The sequence below is a fragment of the Barbus barbus genome (assembly GCF_936440315.1).
Source record: "Barbus barbus genome assembly, chromosome: 19".
NCBI classification, from domain to species: Eukaryota; Metazoa; Chordata; class Actinopteri; order Cypriniformes; family Cyprinidae; genus Barbus; species Barbus barbus.
In genome coordinates, this window is record NC_136747.1 from 5,315,940 (window position 1) to 5,335,814 (window position 19,875).

The following is a 19,875-nucleotide window of genomic DNA, read 5'->3' on the forward strand; positions in this document are numbered from 1 at the left end:
GGTAAGACGTTCAGTGATGTTTCTCTTTGACATGAAACAAAGAGGGGATTTAATCACACAGGAGTCATGGAAACGGGTTTGGTGTCCAGATCATAGTCTAGGATCACGGCAGGATTCGATCGGTGTTTGAAGTGCTCGGTTCATGAAAAGCAAACAGGATTTCTGTGCTCTGGATTACAGTAATAAAGGTTAGATTTCACCCACTGTTTTTCTTCCTGATTATAGATCCATTCAGACGTACGAGTGAAACACTTACACCCAAAATCAGTAGCAAACAAAAATATATTCTGTATAAAAATAAAATAAAATACAGCTTGCGATTAGGATAATTAAGATATTCATGATAATGAAAACATTAATTTTACTTTCATTAGTTTGATACAAGTTTTACTTTTATTACAATAAAAACTGTAATACCCCAGGTTTAATTTTCTTCCTAATTATACACTAATTAAGCAGAATCTCACAAAAACAGGCCACATTTACACCCCAAATCAGAAGGAAATAATATATATATATATATTTTTTTTTACTTTAATATAGTTCTTATCGTTGTTGCAATAAAAATACTGCATTAAAAACAATAAAGCAGTACTACAAATACTACAAGGATGTATAAATACAATTAATGTAATCATATATTAATATAATAATAATTAATAACTAAATAATAGTTTTCATATGGTAGGAGATGTGCTTAATTGCCATGAAATAATATCACATGCAAAAGATAATAAAACAGGCTTCGTTTTCTTTAAACAAAATAATTCTGCCATTTTTCATTTTTGATTTTGGGGTGAAATTATGACCTGGATGAGTGCTTGACAGATTTCAGTGTTCCTGCTTCATTTTGATGAGCATTATCCAAACCCTGGACCTTATATGAAACATAAATCATGTTATCGTTTATTTTTTTTATGTGATATGATTGTTAGACTAGGCATACTGTGCCATTTTACCAAGTCAATAATCAACATAACAAAATACCTTTGATATTTCTTGTGAAACAAACAATGGAAGCATTAAATAGCTCATTTAACAGTTCACGATTGAAAGAGTAAAGCTTTCAGACAGAACATCCACAGCCCCTGCGATGTGAATCAAGTGTTCTTCAGGACAACAAAGACATATTAAAAGGCATCATTTACTTTCCTTCATTCCTGGTGTATGTTAGAAAACTAAATGTCTTGTCTTCATAACCTTTCCTCAAATGAACTGAAACAACTGTCCTTTTCGGCTAAATTCACCAAGGGCACTTAAATTTCAAGCCTGGCTTTTTTTCTGATTCAATCAAATTCCCAATGGATAAAATCAAATCCTAGCCTACATTTTACACTTTTAAATGTGTCACATTCAACTTGAGAATGCAATTTCATAATGGTTTATGCAATATAATAATAGTAAATTAATGCAATAATAAATTATGCAATATACAGCTGGCCAGGCAGTGCAAAGCTTTTCAATACATAATGCAAACAAGATTAGCTTATTCATTAACTTGCCATTTTTTAATGCTAATCTCCATATGTAATTAGATTTTTTGTATAAAAACAATTACATTTTAAAGCATGCCAAGCAACAATATTAAAAGCTATTTGTTGATGGTTAGCCTTGCCAATAAAACGATTAAAATGGTAATCCTAAATGAAATTAAATATTAAAAGTGTTAATTTAAATGAGCTTTCGTATTCATAATAAGAATTTTAAAAGGAAATCCATCTTTCAGAGTATCTTAATATACAATGCATTGTTTCTGCGATAAACTATGTTCTCAGAAACAACATAGCATCATTAGAAATTCATATTCAAGTTATATGTAAAATATAAGACACATATACATATATATATATATATATATATATATATATATATATATATATATATATATATACATACACACACACATATACACGTTATAATGTTATATTTCCTAAACAGTAGTTATAGTTTGGAGATCAAAGTCTAACCAAACGATAAAAGAGCACCATAACCCTCAAGAGACACCAAAGTCATGCCTTTGGAAGACATGTTTTGAGAATAGCGTTTCGTACATCACCACAAGACGTTGAAGCCATGGTGTATTTGCTGTCCCTACCCTACGACAAAGAGGTCTAGCGTTTGATTTTTGATGTTGAGCTCCTCTAGGCTCTGAAGAGCTGGACTTCAAGTTGACATTCACTGGAGTCCCGCTGGAGCTGGAGTGATGGCTCTCTGATGGGCGGCGAGCCTGTTCACCTGTGTGTGACCCCGCTGGGTCATCGCAGGTTTAGAGACAGAGTCACAGCCAGGATCACACTGGTCAAGATGCAGAAAGGAAGCCATGTCTTCAGGAAACCTACGCAACTGTGGAAAGAGAGAGAGAGAAAAAAAATGTCTGTGTGAGAGAAAGATACAGTTTCAGTGAAGATGAAAACAAAAGAAACTAGATTCTGATTTGTGCTCGTCTGTGCCATGATGTAGAGGTTTTTAATGTTATGTTTGAAATGGTTTGTAGGTTTGCCAAGGCACTGTCATGCTGCTTTTAAGCTGTTGTTTGGGGAAGTCGTGGCCTAATGGTTAGAGAGTCGGACTTGTAATCCGAAGGTTGCGCGTTCGAGTCTCAGGCCGGCAGGAATTGTAGGTGGGGGGAGGGAATGTCCAGCGCTCTCTCCACCCTCAATACCACGACTGAGGTGCCCTTGAGCAAGGCACCGAACCCCCAACTGCTCCCCGGGCGCAGCAGCATAAATGGCTGCCCACTGCTCCGGGTGTGTGTTCACGGTGTGTGTGTGTTCACTGCTGTGTGTGTGCACTTTGGATGGGTTAAATGCAGAGCACGAATTCCGAGTATGGGTCACCATACTTGGCTGTATGTCACTTCACTTCACTTGTAGCTCCAAGTAAAAAATAGAGACGCAATGATACCATTTTTTCAGAACCAATCCAATCCAGAAAATTCTGAGTAACGATCGATACCGATCCAATCCGATACCAGCGCAGTTTTTTTTTTAAAATCAATGTAGAATTTCTATACTTCTGTGTTTTGACCTGATCATCACACAGTAGTATATTAAATCTGTGTGATATTTTATTGAGCCTTTTCTTTTAACAGTTTTAAAACGGTTATAAAAAAAAAAGGAAAAAAAATATATATATATATTGAGCGCTCTTGGAGAGAGTTTCATCGTCTTGACTCTAGTAACCGAACGTGACAGTCTGTGAATGCTGAATGGAGGATGACTGAAGATTTTGCGTGAACTTGACTTATATATTGAAATATTCATTTGTACCTCACATTAAACTATGGAACGGCTTCAGAACACTTGAAATATAGTGCACAAAATCTTTATGGTGCTTTATAATGATTTTGTGCCCTTCGTGGGGCTTAACAATAACACAGAATACTATAGGCACAATATCGGATATGGATCGCTCTCGTTTGACCGATACCCGATTCAGCAGAGAATGCCAGTATCGGTGCCGATACCGATATCGAGTATCGGATCAATGCATCCCTAGTGTAAAAAAAAAAAAAAAAAAAAAAATCCCCAAATTCTCTATAATATTCTGGTCTCAAGATATGTTTTAGGACCCTCCTTCAATGTTAGTCAATGTGATTTTTATTTTTGGGCCAATTTTATTGTATGCAAGTCCAATTGATTAGAAAATAAAATTGAGTTATTCGCCAACATTTAATATTTACAGTTAGAGGTTTGATAAAATCTCTAAACCAGTGTAGGAGCAACAGTAATACCCTTGCACAATAGTAGTACACTACCATACTTAAAAAGAGTGCTCATTATAGATATAATATACTTTAAAAGAATGCATTTAAATGTAAAAATGTAATGTTTTCTGACACTTAATTGCATGTTAACTGCAATTAAATGAAAATGCATTAGATTAAAATTTATATTAAATGCAATCAGATGATCTTTAGTGATTTTTTTTGACTCACTCAAGTAATTTCATAATGACTTTGTCTATTGAAATAATAGTTAAAGTGCACTGCTGAATGTACTGACGAGCATTTATAGTGAACTAAAATATACTTTAATGTAATTTCTATTGAAACTCGTGTGTCATGTATTTAAATATATTTGTAATTACACATTTGTAGTAAAGTTGCAATTTAGTACATTTAAAATATATGAACTTTAAATGAATGACAAAAATTATAATCAAGTACTTGACGTGCTTTAGTATGTTAGACAATACATCAAAATAAGTGTACTTTAAAGCATGACAAAAAGATTAATAACAATGACTTAAAATGTATTTTAAAGTAAAACTTTGAATTTGACATTATTACAAAGTTCATCTTTCAAGTCTACTTAAGTGTGTTAAAAAACGTGAACTCTCTTAAGTGAATACACTAGCGTTTTAAGATTTAAAGTACACTACAAGTGCACATTCAATGCAGTCTTTTTCACAGAGGTGGTGCTTACCTAAGCAAAGACCATTAATCACAGATAGAAAGCAAATAAAAGATGAAAAAGACAAATTACTATTGATATATCACATTACTTTTCCCTCAACAGCACACAGACTGTGTTTGTTTTCCTTGCAATATCAGATTAGAATATGCTGTGGACCAGATTTCATGCTGATAGTAGGGCTGGGCGATAAAACGATAACGATCTGTATCGCGATAGACACGTGAACGATATCAATAAAAAATGTGTTCGATAAAACGTTCGATATTTTTTATTCTTCGTCGGAAGAAAACAAAGGTTGCGAAGCAAGTTTGGTTACATTAACAAAGGCACTCGCTCTCTGGTAACCTAGCAACGTAGGGAGTGACACGCTAACAGCCAATCATATCAACAGTATCATGTTTGGTTGCGCCATATCGTTGTCTCGTGTCTAAGTGCGCACGCGTGGGATTGCATGTCTGCAGCCAGACCTGGCTGGTCTGCTGGATTCCTCTTCATAAGCAGAAAATGAGTGCCGCAGCGAGCGAGGAAATTGTAAATAAAAGAGAAAGTCAGCTCGCCAGTATGGCAGTTTTTTGGATATTATAAGTCTGACCGTAGTCAGACCAAATGTCGTCTGCAAATCATGCAAGACCGTCGTCCCCGCCAAGACTGGTATTACCACGAACTTGATGTACCACCTTAAAAAAATATCAATAATTATCGATATCGACCGATATGAAACACCGATATCGTGATACAGTTTTCAGCCATATCGCCCAGCCCTAGCTGATAGTCAAAATTCTTGCTCTGTCTGCCGTCCAATTACTCTCCATACTGATGCAACCACAACAATGTGCTTCTACAGCTGGAGGACAAAAGAGCTGCATCATCACTTCATCCCTGCAGGTCCTTTTTTAGTGACTGACAGTAGAATTCTCACAATAAGCAGTGATGGATGCACTCTGAACACTTTGGGGCAGGAGAAACACACACATAATGCAACACTTTCAATTACACCTGAGAGACGCCATGACAGCCTATCCCTGTTTGAGTCCCTCTCAGTCTCCTGGGGCCAATGCACATGCATTGTGCTCAGACAGTAACCAGTAGTCTTGAAAAAAAAAAAAAAAAAAGTTGTGTCTGGAGCAATCCCTTGTTAGACTTCAGGTATCATGTAGGAGCATTTTTAGCTGACACCCTAAACACAGCACTGGGTCCAATTTCTCAGTCCTATAATTATGCAATCCTGCAGTAGAGAGGATTTAAAACAATATTTAGGATATAAAACGGCTGTGGAATCAAACAACGTCCCAAAATCTCTTCTACTAATGGTTATTACCTTTCTTAATTAATTCTTAATGTAAGTTCAGAGATCAGTCTTTTTCAAAAAGCATTACCAGAAATCATTTACTTCACTTGACAGAGTGGCATGAATGGATTTCAAAAATACCCTGCTTAAACGAACATCTTCACTCAAATTTAAAACAATCAGGCCTAATATTGATCTAAATGTGGCCATTCATCACAAAGTTTTAACGTTATATCCAGTCTGTGCTGGATGTGCTGCTCAAATTGCATCAAATGCAAAACTGCTAATTTGGACGAATTTGTATAATCTCATTCATTGGTTTTCATGGAACTGGACCTCAAAATAAAGTGTGACCAAAACAGTAATATTGTGGAGTTGCAATTTAAAATTGCTGTTTTCTATTTGAAAATACTGTAAGGTTTAATTTATTCTTGTGATGCAAAGCTGACTTTTCAGCATCATTTCTCCAGTCTTCAGAGTCACATGATCTTTCAGAAATCATAATAATATGCTGATTTGCTGCTCATGAAATATTTATTATTATCAGTGTTGAAAACAGTTGTGCTGCTTCATATTTATGTGGTAATCGTGAAACTTTGTCAGGCCTTTCCAGTGAATAGAAAGTTAAAAATAAAACCATATATTTGAAATGGTAACATTATAAATGTTTCACTGTCACTTTTGATCAATTTAATGCACTCCTGCTGAAATCTTACTGACTTTTGAATGGTAGTGTACTTATAAGTGCAGTTAAATGACTTTTTATGAATTATGTGCAGCTTGGCAAACTACAGTGTAAAAGCTAAAGTATCCTGATGTGAAGAAAAAGTTGAGTTATCACTGTTCTGAACCCTGCTTTTGACCCCAGGTAGAGAAATGTTTCACTATTGTAATTTAAAAGCGGGGTTAGCACCACTTTTCCCTGCGGGTTTTAAAAGCCTGTTCCTGTATCAAAATGTACAGTGTGAAACAATGAGGCATTGAATGTTATGGCTATAAGTTTAGCAACAGACATCCAGTCACGCGCCTCATATTCACAGTCACAGAAAGAAAAAACTCGATAGTACAGTCTGCAATGCATTATATGTCGACGTGCATTTATGAGCCTTTATGTAAATAGGTTGCATGCTGCCTTCATCCAATCAATAAATCTGGCACTGCAAATATGCAAATACGAATTTTAGGAATGTACTGTGTGAATACACAGGATTAGCTGTTAACCACACACTGTAAAAAAAAAGAAAAGAAAGTTGTTTCAGCTTAAAATAATTTGTTACCCCGCTGCCTTAAAATGTTTAGTTTAATCAACTAAAATATTCCAGCTGTCCCTTAAATTAACATTGAGTAACTAAACATTTCAAGTTGACTAAAGTCAGTGGGGTAACAAATTATTTTAAGTTGAAACAACTTTGTGAAAAATCTTTTTTATAGTGCAGGCAAATTTGTGACCCTGGAGCACAAAAGCAGCCTGAAGTCACTGGGGTATATTTGTAGCAATAACCAAAAATACATTGTATGGGTCAAAATGATTGATTTTTTTTTTTATACCAAAAATCATTAGGATATTAAGTAAAGATCATGTTCCATGAAGATATTTTGTAAATTTCTTAATGTAAATATATCAAAACATCATTTTTGATTAGTAATATGCATTGCTATGAACATCATTTGAACAACTTTAAAGGAGATTTTCTCAATATTTTGATTTTTTTGCACCCTCAGATTCCAGATTTTCAAATAGTTGTATCTATAACAAATATTGTCCTATATCCTAACAAACCATACATCAATGGAAAGCTTATTTATTCAGCTTTCAGATGATGCATACATCTCAATTTTGAAAAATTTATACTTAAGACTGGTTTTGTGGTCCAGGGACACATTTATGAGCAGTGTGAAAGTTAAGCAAGACAACCCAGGATTCGGTCTACCCAGAGTTTAGTATGATCCAGAGTTAACTATTGCAAGTGTGAAAAGCCCTCTTGTGAACAAATTACACCAAAAAAAGATTTTCAAAATTAGAAATCTGACCAAAGCACAAACGCATGCAGAAGTACATCTGAAGGCAGCGGTGTGAATGTGCACAGCTCTGTTAGGCTCACCTGACGTGTTTGCCATGAATGAGCGAGAGCAGACAGAGGTTCACCATATTCCACGAGGTGCTGTTATCATAGCGCATCAGGTTCAGTGCCATCGCAACATGCGAGTGACAGTTGTCACAACAGAGGTTGTGCTGGAGGGAAAACGGAGATAATTTGTCAGAATATATAAGACAGTTTATCTGTATGGATGCTAAAAGAAATATATCTGTGACCCTGGACCACAAAACCATAAGGGTACATTTTTTAAAATTGAGATTTATTCATTATCTGAAAGCTGAATAAATAAGCTTTCAATTGATGTATAGTTTGTTATGATATAGGACAATATTTGTTAGAGATACAACTATTTGAAAATCTGGAATCTGAGGGTGCAAAAAAATCTAAATATTGAGAAAATCACCTTTAAAGTTGTCCAAATGAAGCTCTTAGCAATGCATATTACTAATTAAAAATTAAGTTTTGATATATTTACAGTAGGAAATTTACAAAATATCTTCATGGAACATCTTCTTTACTTAATATCCTAATGATTTTTGGCATAAAAGAAAAATCAATCATTTTGACCCATACAATGTATTGTTGGCTATTGCTACAAATATACCCCAGCGACTTCAGACTGGTTTTGTGCTCCAGGGTCACATATATATTTTTCATTCTTTGAAATTAACAATAGTATAAAAAGAAAAAAAAATTCTGAGTGTAGTTCATAACTGCACATGGATTTCAACATTTTTCATGCGTTTTCCACAAGCAAAACAGGGAAGAAACACAGATTACCATCCTCTGTTTGTACTCTTCTGATGCGTTGTGAACTGCTGTGTCCCACGCGTTAGATCCACTGGCATACACTTTACTGACATCTAACATCCAGTACCTGGGAACAAAGCAGATAAATACTGCAGCAACACACGTGCATGAATCACATGTATCATGAAAAGCTGAACCCCACAATGCAGTTCAACAGGCCAAGTCATTTCTTTTATAACCACTGCTGGAGGACATTAACCCTATAAAGTCTGCTGTATCATTTGATACACAAATTTCTATGAGCTCCAAATAATCAACATGATCAAGATTTGATCTGATAAACATGTTGTTCGCAATCTACTACTTGCCTTCTGTCGTCTGATTTATAGTTTATACTTTTTAGCAAATAAAGGCCTTTTAGTAAACCTTGAGAGTACTTCATGGTACATGCATTTTTGTGGTGAAATCTTTACTTTTATAAAGTAAACATAAGAATAACTTTTATATTGTAAGTAATATTCAAGATGAACACTTACTGGAACAAAGCGACTTTTTTTACTTGTTTAATTGCCAATTTTACCTTTTTTATTACAAAACAATCATGTTAAAATGTGAGTATTAAATATGATACAGGATCATGCCCAGAGGAACATTTATTTATATTTCTCTCAATCATCACTGTATTGCATTGTATGTTTTGCCCCCAAAATAAAAACTACAGAGCTTTGATCATAAAACTAAGCACTTAAATATCATCTTATTAAGACACATTACTGGGATATAAAGAGTGATGACTGATATTATATGGATTTTATGCAAGTATACTTTTATACTGTTATAAAGATCTCATTGATCTGAAGCTAATCATATTTGGCCATTTCAGCAACTACATATTTTTGCTCATTTTAGGCCTCTGAATAAAATTGAGTGGTTTTGCCCCTCTCGAGTGTGAGCTCCATATTCTCACTATATCATATTATATGAGCCATATAAGCCTGATGTATCAAATATGATACAAAACATAAAACACATATGCAAACTTTATATATATTTTGTATGAAAGTCTAATAATTAGATTTTTTCTGATCATTATTTCACAAGTCAGGGTTTAAAAAGGTGACATCTGAAATTTTTGGACGATTGCATACTTTCTTGTATACCAGCTTAATATAGAGACAGCGATAAGTCATTTGTGTAAGTAAACACTGTGGCATCGCTCAGTTTTGATCTTGCTGTGACATCACAGCATTGACTCACTTTGTTGGTCTTCCAAATGCCATGTTATCCTCCTGCAAGAGCAGAGAAAAAGACAGTCAACTCTGTTTGTGTACAATGTAACAATTAAAAACAACAAAGGCCTAAGCATAAAAAAAATTCATTCATAAAATTTCCCTCTTTCCGGAAAGACACCATTATGAATCCACACTTCTCTCTGTGAAAGCCAGTAATCCTGGGAGGTCTATATGACCTGCAGCTATCCGTTAGCTATCACTCATCTCAAGTGTGTGCGCTGACATCAGCCATCTTTGCTCATGGGGGCTCAGTTCTGCTGCCAGGTCATGTGACTAATGACTGTAGAGCTGCGGCTGACATCATGATGACAGCACTAATTGCCTGACAGTACCACAGTTACACACACAAGTGCCTTCAACAGCAACCCTGACAAACTCCGTTTCAGTCGTTTCAAGCCCACATCACACTTTAAACAGCACTACAAAATCAAACATCTATACTATAACACACGATACAAAAATACTGCTTGGAAAATATTCTTTGTCATAATTCATAGGACATATTTTACATGCAGATACCCAAACTTTTTCCAGTTAAATTTTAATACAATAAAATTTACTGACAGTTTTTTTTTTTCTTTTCACTCGTTTACTCTTCAAATTAGTTAAAAACAAGATCAATAAATTCTTAATGCCAGGGCAGTAAGATAAAATACAATTTAAGATGTGTTATACAACCAGAAAATGTTGGAACGTTTTTTAAATTTAAATAAAATGAAAACTGAAAGACTTTCAAACCACATGACCCAATATTTTATTCACAATAGAACAGAGAACATAAAGGTTTAAACTGAGAAATTTTACACTTATCCACTAAATGAGCTCATCTCAAATTTGATGCCTGCTACAGGTCTCAAAAAAGTTGGCACGAGTGCAACAAAGGGCTGAAAAAGCAAGAAATGTTGAAAAGATTCAGCTGGGAGAACATCTAGCAACTAATTAAGTTAATTGACATCAGGTCTGAACATGGTTAACTATAAAAGGGATGTCTTAGAGAGGCAGAGTCTCTCAAAAGTAAAGATGGACAGAGGCTCTCCAATCTGTGAAAGAATGCGTAAAAAGATTGTGGACTACTTTAAAAACAATGTTCCTCAACGTCAAATTGCAAAGGCTTTGCAAATCTCATCACCTACAGTGCATAACATCATCAAAAGATTCAGAGAAACTGGAGAAATCTCTGTGTGTAAGGGACAAGGCCGAAGACCTTTGTTGAATGCCCGTGGTCTTCGGGCCCTCAGACGACACTGCAGCACTCATCGGCATGATTCTGTCATTGACATTACTAAATGGGCCCAGGAATACTTCCAGAAACCACTGTCGGTATAAACACAATCCTCCGTGCCATCTGCAGATGCCAACTAAAGCTCTATCATGCAAAAAGGAAGCCATAAGTGAACATGGTCCAGAAGTACCGTCGCGTCCTGTGGACCAAGGCTCATTTTAAATGGACTGTTTCAAAGTGGAAAAGTGTTCTACGGTCAGACGAGTCCAAATTTGACATTCTTGTTGGAAATCACAGACGCCGTGTCCTCCGGGCTAAAGAGGAGGGAGACCTTCCAGTGTGTCATCAGCGTTCGGTTCAAAAGCCAGCATCTCGGATGGTATGGGGGTGCATAAGTGCATACGGTATGGGCAGCTTGCATGTTTTGAAAGGCATATAAAGGTTTAAGAGCAACATATGCTCCCCTCCAGACGACGTGTATTTCAGCAGGACAATGCAAAACCACATACTTTAGCTATTACAACAGCATTGCTTCATAGTAGAAGAGTCCGGGTGCCGAACTGGCCTGCCTGCAGTCCAGATCTTTCACCTATAGAGAACACTTGGCGCATCATTAAACGAAAAATACGCCAAAGATGACCACAAACTCTTCAGCAGCTGGAAACCTATATCAGACAAGAATCGGACCAAATTCCAAAACCAAAACTCCAGAAACTCATAACCTCGATGCCCAGATGTCTTCAAACTGCTTTGAAAAGAAGAGGAGATGCTACACTATGGTAAACATGCCCCCGTCCCAACTATTTTGAGAGCTGTAGCAGGCATCAAATTTGAAATGAGCTCAATCTGTGCATAATTGTAAAATTTCTCAGTTTAAATATTTGTTATGTTATCTATGTTCTACTGTGAATAAAATATTGGCTCGTGTGATTTGAAATTCTTTTAGATTTCATTTTATTCAAATTTAGAAAACGTCCCAACATTTCCGGAATTCGGGTTATAGGAAAATAAGTCAGTGTTGATTCTTAAGAATATGTATATTCTATTAAGTATATTCTATAAAATGGAATACAAACTACTTAAAGGCACAGTTCACGCAATAATGAAAATTCTGTCATTTACTCACCCTCATGTCGGCCCAAACCTGTGTGAGTTTCTTTCTTCTGCAGAACTCAAGAATGTTGGTAATCAAACAGTTGCTGGTAGTCATTGACTTCCATAGTATTTTTTTCCCCCCATACTGTGGAAGTCAATTGCTACCAGCAACTGTTTGGTTGCCAACATTTTGCTGAACAGCTTAAAATCAATTTTCTAAATATTATAGATCATATTGTGAATGATTGATCCATGTATACATTTCTTTTTTAAATTTTTAATAATGCTCTTGTTGATATTTTGAAGAATGCTGGTAACCAAACAATAATAAAAAAAAAAAAAGATATCTCAAAATATCTACTTTTAGGTTTCACAAAGACAGAAAGTCATACCGGTTTGGAACGAAATAAGAGTTGAGTCAATTATGACTTGATGTGAATTTTTGGGTGAACCATAATAATAGGATTTTTTTTTTACATGGATCAGTAAGAAATCACTCTTGCAACCACAAAGTAATGTGGTCAAAACACATAGCTAAAATATTTAGAAAAACATAACACTTTTTGCATGTGCAAGTGTCATAATGTTCTGAAATGTAATCTACTACAGCCCATTTTTATCATCAAGCAATTTCCAAAACCCTTAAACTGTGAACTGACCTCAACCCACATCGCTCCTCTCATTCCACATGCGAGACGTGTTTCAGTCCCTGTCAGCCACAAGCGGAGTTAAGTGCAGCAGATTGTGGTGCACTTGAGTGTGTGCTGGCCCATATCACCGCAGGTCAAATAACCCCATCTTCTCACGTTACCGGCTCTGCTCTATACAACACATTTCACTTTTGCTCCTGTCTGACAGAGATGTGCTTAAAGGACGATATCCGAACCTGAAGAGAACTGCTGTGGAGCTTTTGCACCATGATAACTTTGCTTTTGTTTGAACAGCTTGTCTGACTTTGTACAGGATTCTTATGAACAAGTGGTTGGGTCCTCCATTTAATGCCAGGTGCAGTATGAGATGGAGTTGCCCTGACGGTGAACTCTAGGATACGACCATGTATTTTTAACAAGATCTCTGGAAGCTGAGAAAACTGCAATTAGTCGTGCAGAGAGCTGACGGAGCTGGAGGTGTAGCTTTCACCGCATGTCCTCCTCTGCTCTGCACCTTTTTGCACAGGTATAGATTTTTCTTTTGGAAATAACAGGGTCACCGAAGAAGCTGATGGCGAATGCTGAACTTTCCAGTGATTTCTAGTGAAAATAATGTTTATCTAGAGGAACATTCTTAACCGAAACCAGATACACTTTATAAGGCCTTTATATGTCAACAAAAAGTTGTTTGACATTGTTGAGGTCAGACAGGAGGAAAGTGCAGCCCAGTCTACGCAGGTCATTTATAACACAGCTCAGGCGTCTCACAGTAACAAGCCTCCGTGGGCTTCTAACAAGCTCATTGTTGCCAGATTGAAAGAGATCCAAACCATCCAATGATACATTTAAACCTGCACCGTTTGGCAATCTTCCCAATGTTACTTAAATGATGCAGTTTGGCAATCTGGCATTCGCTTTCTCTGCTAAGAAAAGGTGCTGCAAATGATGTTCAGCGATGCTCAACGATGCTTAAATGTTTAAATGCAGGTCAGGTGCTTCTTACATTTGCAAGCAGACCTTCTGAGTGATGTATTTCTCAATGGCACATTTGAAATTAATACAAATTATATTAAATTTTACAATTGTCTTGACAACCTTTTCTATCAGCTATGTGTGAGAATCAATCTATCAGTTCTGAGGATGTGATACATTTGTTGTTTCTTAAGATTGTGGATCTTATATAAATAGTTTTGTTTTCTCAGTGCCACAAGTTCTGAAATATACAAACAAAATTTGTGCTTCAGTGAGAAACAATCTTTAAATATCAATGCCAGCATGAAATATATATAGTGCCCTCCATAAGTACTGGAACAGTAAAGACAAAATTGCTCTGTTGTCTGTGGAGTCAAGACATTTGCAAATATGATTAAAAGATGAATATGAGACAAAACTACAGAATGTCACATTTTATTATTAGCTGCTTCAACACATACATGTTTTACAAAAAATAAAGGGAACAGCACTTTTAGAGTTCATCCCTCTCATTGATGTGAGCACAAGTATTGGGACAGTTGAACATAAGGCAGATATAAAAGATTAAAAGCTATTATTTAGTTGCAGATCCCTTGAGCACAATCACAGCAGTGAGGCTGTGACCCGTAGACATCACCAGACTCTTGGTCTCATCCTTTGAAATACTTTTCCCAGCCTTTATTGAAGCCAATTCCAATTGTTGCTTGTTTTGGGGAGTTACTCTCCTCTTCAGCTGCTGAAATTCATGTTCAATCAGATTTAAATCTGGAGATTGATTTATAAATTCCTTGACTGAACTGGCAGGGTGCTTTGGGTCATTGTCCTGATGCAATATGAAGCACTTCCCAATGAATCTGGTGGAATTTTCTTGAATATTGGTAGGCAAGATGTTTTGTACCCTTCCAAATTCATTCTGCTACTGTCATCATACATTAAGTCATCAGTAAAGTTGAGAGGGCCTGTTCCAGAGGCAGCCATGCATGCCCATGCCATGACACCACCTCCACCATGCTTTACAGATGAGGCTGTATGCTTGGGATCATTGCAGTTCCCTTTTTTTCTCCACATTTTTGCTTTCCCATCACTTAGATAAAGGTTCATCTTTGTCTCATCGGTCCATAAACACAGTTACAAACTCTTCTGGCTCACCTTTGTACTTTTTTGCAAACTCTAATCTTGCCTTTCTATTTTTGGTGCTGGTCAGAGGTTTGCATCTTGCTGTGTAGCATCTGTAATTCTGTGTCAAAGTCTCCTGAGGACAGTAGATTGTCAGAGCATCACCCCAGCTTTTTTTTCTCTCAGAGTCAGCTCCCTCATCTTCATCCTGGTTTGTGTGTGTCATCATCAAATGCAAGATTCAGAATACAGAAGTAATGGATATAACTGACACGACACATTCCCTGCTTTTAATATCTGAAGAATTAATGCAACAGGACACAGCTGGTCACTTAGAAAGACCTGTGAGGCAACTGCTCCAATACTTATGCTCACATCAGATAGAGGGATGAAACTCTAAAAGTGCTGAACTTCTTAGCTGATAAAACATCTATGTGTTGAATCACCCAATAATAAAATGTGACATTCTGTAGTTGTCTCTCATATTCATCTTTTAATCATATTTGTATATTTCTCGACTCCACAGCCAACAGAGCAATATATATATATATATATATATATACACACACACACACACACACACAAGAGGCTTGAACAAACATTAAGGAAAATCAAAACTTTATAGCAGTCTGGTCTTTGTGAACTCAGACAAACAGACCTAGGTAATGTTACTATAGCTAGACATTATCCTGCATGAACATGTTAACTAGATGACACTGACATTGTATGCTGCTGCATGTCACCTCTGTTTTTCAGTGTGTTTTTAAATATCCAGTCATGCATTGTCTCATGTATTGGACAGACATATGAGGATTCTAGCTTGAATACGCCACGGCCCCCTAATATCTCAATTATAATAGTGCATGTGAATATACTTACTGAGACAAAGTATGGACCTGCAAAATCACGGATCACTCCAGCGGAGGTGCAGATGCCCATGTGGCCGATGAAAGGAAAGAGCCATCTGAAAGAAAACAACAAACAAAAGGAATTAACAAAACCAACAAAAACACACTGTCTTAAGATTTGATTGTCCCAGACAAGCATATGATCAATGTTTTCATCCATTTTCCAGGAAGAGCAGTAGTAGTAGTAGTAGTATATTTTTATTTAATGCCATGTCAGCATCTTTGACTATTTTCATGGCAAAAAAAAACAAAAAAACAAAACAAAACAAATGCAATAAAAACCAGCAAACAAACAAGTTATATTAAGAGTTTTTTTGTTTTGTTTTTTACATGAATTTCCATGAAGAAAAATATTAAAAGCTTATATTAATTTTCTCTGTAAACATATACATCTTCTGAAAATGTGCTGTATAGTTTTTTGTTGTTTATACCCATATATTTCTTGATAGTACTAATAAACTGAATGTGTTTATATACAAAATACAGTAACTACTTGATATATTCTTTATCAGTAAATCCAACTTGTTTCGGTCTCATTTATTTGAACTATCTGATTATTGCCTGTTCCACAGTCAGCCATTTGAACTGTTCTTACTATTTTTTTCACAATTAACATTTATGCTGATTCTAAGCAATTTAAATGAATGCATTTTGAAAATATGATTATTTAAAATCAAATAGATGTAAATTATATGCCATTATTTATTTTAAAAAAATGAGTGCAGAAATCTTACCATTTTCATTTCATTAATGTATGACTGGCAAATATGCATCACATTAAGATTAAGTCTAATCCAAATTGATAGAAATTTTATATGCAACAAATACAATTTTAACCTTTTTTTTTTAGTTTACGCATGTATAGTTGAGTTGATTTATTTTATTTTTTGTATTGTTATCTGAAAAGAAAATAGTTGGTTATCTGAGCAGACAATGCAGTGGTAGAATTTGTATTTCTTTTAGTTTACTTTTTTGTTTCTTTGTTTTTTTTTCATCATTTGTTACGTTAGTTAAATTAAATAAATAAATACCAGTTTCATTTATGTATGACTGACACATATACATCAGATTAGGTTTATTAGTTTGTTCATGTTAAAGCGGCATAATCCAAATAGATGGACATTTTATGTGCCATTCAAATATGTGACCCTGGACCACAAAACCAGTCATAAGTAGCACAGGTATATTTGTAGCAATAGCCAAAAATACATTGTATGGGTCAAAATGATTGATTTTTCTTTTATGCCAAAATTCATTAGGATATTAAGTAAAGATCATGTTCCATGAAGATATTTAGTAATTTCCTACTGCAAATATATCAAAACTTCATTTTTGATTAGTAATATGCATTGCTAAGAACTTAATTAGGACAACTTTAAAGGCGATTTTCTCAATATTTAGATTTTTTTGCACCCTCAGATTCCAGATTTTCATATGGTTGTACCTCAGCCAAATATTGTCCAAACCATACATCAATGGAAAGCTTATTTATTCAGCTTTCAGATGATGTATAAATCTCAATTTTGAAAAAAGTGACCCTTATGACTGGTTTTGTGGTCCAGGGTCACATACATAAATCTTGCATGAGGGTTTACTTTATGATAACGGACCAACAGACCAATATCAACGGACCAATATCCCTTCACTTACTTTTTGGCTAGAGCCAAAAAAAATGCAGGAGGAAATTTAAAAAAAACAAAAAAAAAACACCTGCTATTATTTTGAATTGTTTACAAGAGTGGAAATACAAGTAAACTTGTGTGTTTTTGAGAGGACGGCTAAAAGCACAATGCTTGATGCTGGAGAATGCCCTTTTCAATATCATACACCTGGCCAAAATCCATCTTCCCCTGCTGATTCATATTCATGTCATTTTGGCTTTGGAATTCAAACAAGCAGGGCAACAGAACCGGCAACCCAAAGGACAACCCGATAAGGAAGCGGATTAGACACTAGACCAGTGATTAAAAAAGTATTATCAACAGAGCTCTCAGGGGGGCGATATGAATAACGGTATGAATATCCTGGATAAAACAGCCCCGGTGGAGTTTGTGAAGTGGAGTAGGGCATACGCCGGCACCCCAGATACGCTCCCGTCCATGTGCATATTTATCACCGAGTGTCCTACAGAGCAAGCCGCTGACCCAAATACAGGAGAAGAAGAAAACATGGGGCGAGGAACTCTCACACTGAGATAATCTACAGTGGAGGACACCAGAAGACTGGTCTAAGATCAGCTGTAATCAGATTCATCTCAGCAAATGATAATCGGAAGGAGTTTGGATTCTGATCCCAGACCAGAACATAATGGGTGTCGTTAAAGAACTCAGGCTCCATCCCAGGACAAATGCATCAAAGATTCAACAAAGGTGTCGTGTTTGCAACTAATGGTCATAAATTATAATGCATGTTATAGAATTACTGATATGCATTACAAAATGGTGTCCAATCACAACGATTTTAATTTACAAACAAGTTTTAAAAAGTACTACAATTATCAAAGTATTACTATGGTGTGAACGGGCCTTAACAGATTTCATTCTGAATGTCTCAAACAGCTTTTACAATCATTCATGTTTACTGGATCAAGATTAAGTATAGGGAAGGATAAAATGTGCACGCACAAAGAGCAGTTTTTAAGCCAATGAAATGGCTAAATTAAATAATGAAGGTTAGACAGGTTTTGTTTTCCATGGCAATGTGCTGCGTTCAAATATTTATCATATGAAAACTGAAAACTTAAATATCTTCCGCCCTTGTTTGACCCGTTTTCTCACACCATCCTTATACAGTTTTAGCAAATAACAATGTAAAGTTCTGTCTGTTCTTCACACAAAGCTATAATATGACTTTTGGAGCAGCTCCAGTCTCCATCCACACACAACAGCGCCAGTCCCCATCCACTCTTACTGTATCAAAGAATGTGAACATTGTTTAAAATAAGAGCGCGTCTTCAGTGTTCGAATATTTGAATTTGTGTTCCATGGAACAAAGTCAGGGCTACATGAAAAGATGCATAAATAATGGAAGAACTACTCCTTTAAACACAGGTTTTTCTACTCAGCAAAACCGGTTCAATTGCCAAATCTGGTAATGTTTATTAAACCGATTTGTTAACGCGACGCGCCATACCAGAACGCTGCCACATCAACACCGCGATTGCTGAATGACGCGACGCATCGCTTGCTTGTGTAATGTTTGGTGTAACACATCCATCATAAACACAAACCTCTTTCTAAGGGACTGAATCGATTTTAAAACATCAACATGAAGCAAAAGCAACAGTGGAGGCGAGAATCACTCACGATAACACGGGGATTGGCGTCCATACAATACAGTAGGGATAGCGGCTAATGCTCGGGTCCATCCTCTCAAACGCTATGTTATAATTCTTCATGGTCTCTATTTCGACAGCATCCGCCATCACCAGCTGTGAGAAATGAACTTCATTCGTTCCGCTTCCTGGATCTGCAGCGCGCTGGCGACGCGAGCGGCGCGTTTCCGGGGTCCCTTTGGGTACTGCACACTTTATCAATGGTAAATATCAAGCGATAAAAATGACAGTAATAACCACTGAAAGAGGACATGTCTGGCACGAATATACAGATAAATGAGTATTAAAGTCATTTGGCATTTAGCCTATGTTTCATTTTTAGTTTGTATAAGAGATTCTGGGCATGACATTTAAATACAAAGGGATTATAAATGAGAAGAATGATCACAGGTAGGCGATCAAAATAAGGTTCATACTGTTGCCACATTATGAGCTATAATTGCTTTCATGTAGATAAATAATTAGAAAAAGCTAATACACTGATGAAACAATGAATTCACTTTAAAGGCATGGTTTATACAAAAGTGAACATTTGCTGAATCCAAGATGTAGATGAGTTTGTTTCTTCGTGGGAACAGATTTGGAGAAATTCAGTATTATATCACTTGTTTACCAATGGATCCGAATGGGTGCCGCCAGAATGAGAGTCCAAACAGCTGATAAATCATCACAATAATCCACACATGAAAAGTCATCTCTTCTGAATCAAGAGAGAAATATGCACAAGATCA

General features: G+C 36.0%; 1 pseudogene across 1 annotated transcript; it reads right to left on the reverse strand.

Annotated features, from left to right (window-relative positions):
* Nucleotides 1–2,025: 2,025 nt before the first annotated feature.
* Nucleotides 2,026–19,260, reverse strand: LOC306885861 (transmembrane protein 222-like; annotated as a pseudogene). Its single transcript, XR_013785932.1, has 6 exons — nucleotides 19,116–19,260; nucleotides 15,782–15,866; nucleotides 9,813–9,844; nucleotides 8,586–8,682; nucleotides 7,809–7,939; nucleotides 2,026–2,343 (listed from the first exon to the last, which is right to left on the reverse strand). The product of XR_013785932.1 is annotated as a transmembrane protein 222-like (transcript).
* Between the last annotated feature and the right edge of the window lie 615 nt (nucleotides 19,261–19,875).